This window comes from Myotis brandtii, unplaced genomic scaffold (genome assembly GCF_000412655.1).
Source record: "Myotis brandtii unplaced genomic scaffold, ASM41265v1 scaffold185, whole genome shotgun sequence".
Taxonomy (NCBI): Eukaryota; Metazoa; Chordata; class Mammalia; order Chiroptera; family Vespertilionidae; genus Myotis; species Myotis brandtii.
Genome location: NW_005356870.1, coordinates 1,512,245 through 1,517,928, shown reverse-complemented (window position 1 = coordinate 1,517,928; position 5,684 = coordinate 1,512,245).

Sequence of the window (5,684 nt, the reverse complement as noted above, 5' to 3'; positions counted from 1 at the left end):
GGGGCAAGCAAGGAGGAGCAGACTGACATCGTGCTTCACTTCCCACTGACAGCTGAGCTCTCTTCACAGAATCTTGCATCCAACAATGATGTGCAAATCAAGATCTCAGATGGATTTGCAAGTCCCAGGTGGAACTCACAGCAAAGGCATTTAAAAAACAAAACTCTCTTTTGACATGTAAACTGATTAAGTGTGATATGTATGCCCTCAAGGAGGAGCAGACTGACATCGTGCTTCACTTCCCACTGACAGCTGAGCTCTCTTCACAGAATCTTGCATCCAACAATGATGTGCAAATCAAGATCTCAGATGGATTTGCAAGTCCCAGGTGGAACTCACAGCAAAGGCATTTAAAAAACAAAACTCTCTTTTGACATGTAAACTGATTAAGTGTGATATGTATGCCCTTCCCTTCAAGGATTAGCTTGGAGAACTAGAAGTAAGATCCACAGGATGGCTGCTCAGATGCCAGTCACTCATTTTGAGGTGATATTTGAAAATCGCAGAAGCAAACTTGGGGGCTTTACCCTGAAAGCTTAGAAAATTATGCCATTGAACAGCCCTGGAACTTTCCATAGCCTGCACGATATTGTTCCAGCAATAAAGTGATTTTTTCTATTCAGCTGAAGGAATGTCTAACACTGGATCTGGTCACTTGTTTTGAAAGCTTTACATTTCTTTTAGTCAATCAACAAACTATATCAAGTAAATATTTATTTCCTACTGTGGGCTTGGTATCACCTAGATGGCCAAAGAAATATAATAAGTCATGATCCTTGGCCTCAAGGAACTTATCATTTTAGTGGAGTTAAAATATATAAGAAATGAAACAGGTTATTAAGAATACAACAGAGCACCATATTTTTTTCAATAATTGAGATTTACTTAATGTTAGCCATTGTAGTAGGGATAAAATGGCAGGTCTTTCCTTTGATTCTAAGGTGCTTATAATCTAGTTGGTGAATGATGTGGGTATAGTTTGTATTTACCATATATTAGACAAAGAAGAGGGTGTTTTAGATTGGAAAAGTTAAAAAATGGCATAAAATTCAGGTTAGGTCTTAAAAGATGGCTAGGATTTAGGCTGGTAAAAATGAGGGGTTAGCTATAATCTAGGAGGGGGAATATAGACCTGGAAGCTACATGATAGGATTGGTTAGAAAGAGAAACCACTAACTTCTTTCTTTGAGACTCGGGAGTTTATTTGGAGAGTGGTAGGGGATGTGTCCTTGTGTCTTTGATTTTGCCCTGGACAGTTTCAAGACAGGGACCATCATGGTGAAGCGTGATAGGGAACATCAGTTAGGTGGCATGTGGTCCTGCCAGCAACTGTGTTCCCCTTCACTCCTTTCTCTTTAATTGCCAGGCTTCTATCTTTTCCAGCAGCCTGCCTTTTCTTCTGCAGGTAAGTGCTTTGTGAGCTTTTGTTTTATATATGGAAACATTTCAGCAGTGTCCTTAGCAAAAGCTGTGTCATCAATCATGCTTGACAAATTCCGGGATGAGGGAGGAGGAAGAGAATCGTGCTTTTCATTTGGGGAGGCACAAAGGTCAGAGAGGCTTTACTCTCAGTAGAGCTTTCAGTCTCAATATTTTGGTGTACACCTCTTTCTTTTTCTTCTTGTCAAACATGCAGCGTTTTTATGCCCTTTTCAACTTCTTTCTCTTATGAAATGTATTCTACAAGCCTCTGTCAAGTTCCCTGTGAAATATCTTTGATGCACGAAGTCCAGAGGGCTTTAAAAAATCACCTCATTTGGTACTATTTGGGGAACACAAATCAATCCTTTCTTGTCTTAAGTCCCTTCTCAGACTCTGCTGTGAGGACTGAGCTGTGAGAGCCAAATTGATGGGGGAGGGAAGCAAGAGGGATGACAAATAGAAGGAAAGTACTTCTGCGTCAGCCAGCCACTCGTTCACAGTGTGGGATAGGCAGGAAGGAGCAGATTGGGATTATGGAGAAGTCTTGAACAGGGTTGGTAGAATGGGAGTAGTCAAAACTGAATAAGACAGTGAACTTAGTGAGCAATTCAGGTTGGACCTCAATTGATCATGAATGATCAGAGCAATGAGAGAATTAGAACCTGGCTGCAGGCAAATGAGAGGCTTAGCATATCTCAGTGATAGTGAATTAGGGCCAGGGATGGGTCAGAAGTCAGATCAGCAGACAAAACCTGGAAGACATCACAGCAGAAAGAAGAAGGATGGGGAAGGTACAAGGTCCCGGTGCAGAAATGGGAATCTCCTGCCTCTTAAGACCCACAACAGAGAAGACTTGCTCTTCCTTAGGAACGGGACTTCACACAGGGGACAAAATCACATGCCTACAGGGCCAAGCAGGCAACTAAAGAGCGAGGAGAAAGAGGTGTAGCAAAGCTTAAGGGAGCGGTGGAGATTGTGGCCAGCTGGAAGCCACATGTCCTCTCTGTCTGAAGGGAACAGTTGCTCCTTAGTTCCTGCAGATAGCTGCTCAGAGGAAAATAAACCCAGTGTTACCAATTCTCCTGACTTTTTTTTTATAAAAGAAAAAGTAAAAAATTGGATTTTTTAAAGAAGATTGTACAGGCTAAACAAAATACATCTTTGGGCTGCCAGTGTGCAGAAGAAATTGGTGAACTAGCTTGGAATGCTAAAAGTGTTTTCCCTGATATTGTAGAACGTATGTCAAGAGAACAATATTTTAAAATGGTAATAATAAGAACAGCAATTTAGCTTGACATATCAGCTTGGCTCAAGGAAAGGCATCTAGGGACCAAGAAGGCACTTGTGATAGAGAATTATAGAGGTGGGAGAAGGGGAAGTCTCAGAGGGAAGTTAGTCACCCAAAAGTAACCAATTAAATAACAGTTACCATCAGAGCACCTGGTAGAAACTAGGAATCATGCCCCTTTCTCTAGAGGGTTACAAAAAGGCACTGGACAGAGTCTCTGGCAGTGATAGGTACAGGAGTTTACCTTACAGGTGGGAGCAGTGCCCAGACAAATGAAAGGTTAGGGACCACATAACACAAAGGTACAAGTGATATCAACAGATAGTATATGATTAATTTCTAAATCCTCATTGCTTGTGATATCTTCTACATCACAACAAATATTTATTGGGCTAGCTATGGGCAGAGCACAAATAACTATGTCAAAACAAAGTGATTATCTTTTCTCCTCAATCTAATAGTAGAGAAGGTATTACTTTTTTTTCTCTCTCCTTCCATCTACCCTCTTACTCCCCAACCCCCATCACCACATCAATGGTCATTATCTTTCCTTCTCTATCAAATCTGTTCCTGTTTTTCTTCCTATCTCCCATCTGCTGTCTTGGTCTCCTTTCCTCTCTCATCCAAGAGGCCCTTAAATCCTGTTGATTCTTTCTCCTGAATATCTCCTTCAATCTGCTCCCTCCTTTATATTTTTAGTGCCTCTAAATTTCTCTCTTGTTCCAATTCCCCTAGAGTTATGTGTCACCTTGATGTCATTTTCTCCCCCCAAAAAGCTGATGTGCCACTTTGCTGTCTGTTGGATGAAGGCCAAACTCCTTGACATACTATTCAAGGTCCTTTATACACTTTTTCTTGCCTAGTCATGGACCCATTGTTCTGCCACTTGCTTTGTTTTGTTTTATAAATGCTGAGACTCTAAATTCAGAAATTATTTGTTGAGATAAAATCCAGTAGATTAATTTTATTATTGAAGAATATTTTTATTCTGTATTTTTTTTGGATCCTACATTAAACCTGATTTGAAACATATATTACCTTCTAATTAGGAATATAATTTCTTCCCCAAAACATTTTCCCCATCCCCCATAATGTTAATAACCTTAAAACATCCCAAATAACTGAATCCATCATTAACTAAGGCCTGTTTGGTTGTTTTTCCAGGAGCCATGCCTGTTTGATGTATTGTTCCATGCTTAGCCATGACAGTCTTGTGATGCATTATGTCACTCAATATTTTCACCCCAGAATAATAAATTGGAGAAATGAGACATCTGCCTGCAATTTATTCCTGTTATGTCTTTTCCTCCCTGAAAAGGATGTGACAATGCTTCTAAAATGAGAAAGCTTGGTCAGTTTAACCCTTTAAAAAGCTACCCATAGATCCATGTGTCACTCACATAATTTTTTGTGTGTCTTAACATATTTGGTTGAAACACAAAAATATTTATGCCTTTCATTGGAAAGGTGTTATATTCATGATTTAATATAACCAAAAGCTAAATGTAAACTTATATGTCAGATACTGTACTGGCCACAGGAGCACACAGAGGTAGTAGACTGGGTACTCAAGGGAGGAGGTTGAGTGGTGGATAGCTTGGGATTTTGACTCAAGTTCTGCTTCACTCATTCATGAAGTGTGTGCCCTTGGGTATATGACTTCACCTAAGTTTTACTTTTTTTAGCTGAAAAAATTATATATATCACATAGGGTTGGGCAAGATGAAATGCGTTACTATAAGCAAAGGACTCAGTATATATAGCAAACTTAACCAATAGTAAGCATTATTTTTAATTTGGTAGAGTAGTATACAGACTATTACAATGGAGTAAGTATTGCTATGTTAGAGATAAACACTATATGGTAGCTGTATAGAAGGGGCATCTAATAGAGTTTTGGGGTAGATTCTGTTGATATCATAAGAGTGCCTAATGTTTATCGAGTGCTCACAATGTGCTAGGAAATATTTAATTCTCACAACAAGTTTTTGAGGTGGATGCTACTGCCATCTCTGTTTCACAAAGACTCTGAGGACACAGAGAGAATAACTAACTTGTGTAATATTACCCAGCTTCTCAAAAGGCTTAGCAAAGACTTCCAGCAGCAAATCCCTAGACACAGGAAAATTAGTAACTGGGCACATTTGTGGGTAGGAGGCAGTTGTATCCTGTCAAGGGGCCAAAGTGATATGTTTAAGGAGTTGGGGGTCATGAAGATAGAGAAAAAAGAAAGAAGTCTATACTAGGCCTATTGGGGAGAAATAAGGGACCTGCCTTATGTTTCTTGCTTATGATTTTTAGGGGCTCTCAGAGTGCTTTACATAAAGTAGTTAACAATAAATTCATTAATTTAGAAAACAATGAGTAAGATATAACTTGTTATAACCAAGAGATTCAGAGGAAATGATAGGAAACACCCACATAAACACTCTAAAAACTTGGATTGTACAATTACCAGTATCTCCCTTGAGAGATGATTACTGTATCAGGGACAATTTTTTGTGGTAGAGAAGCTAGAAAGGACCAATTTAGAATTATATGCAGGTAATTTTTTTTTATAATAGAAGGAGATTGTGACACAGGGAGAGAGGAGAAGAGACAGCATCCAAAGCTTAAAGGATTGAAATCAGGCAAGAGAGAAAGGTCTACTGCACAGACTCTCTATTGTCTTCCTTTGAGTCACATTCACTGGTGCTCTGAAAGAGAACAAGCAGGCTTGTTGAAGGATGTAAAAACAACCAACAGAATCTGGAGAACTCCTCAAAAATTGTCCAGCTCAATGAAGATTTAATCTCATCAGTTGTCTGACACAGAAGACAGAACAACTGGTTTACCTTACAGCATTTCCAAGCTTTTGAGTAGGTTTTGTTGGTCACACACAGACGTTGTCTTGCTGACTGGCTGCCAGCGTGAATGCAGCTTGTAAAGCAGCACCATCCACTGACAGCACCGTGATCACAGACATGTTCTGGGC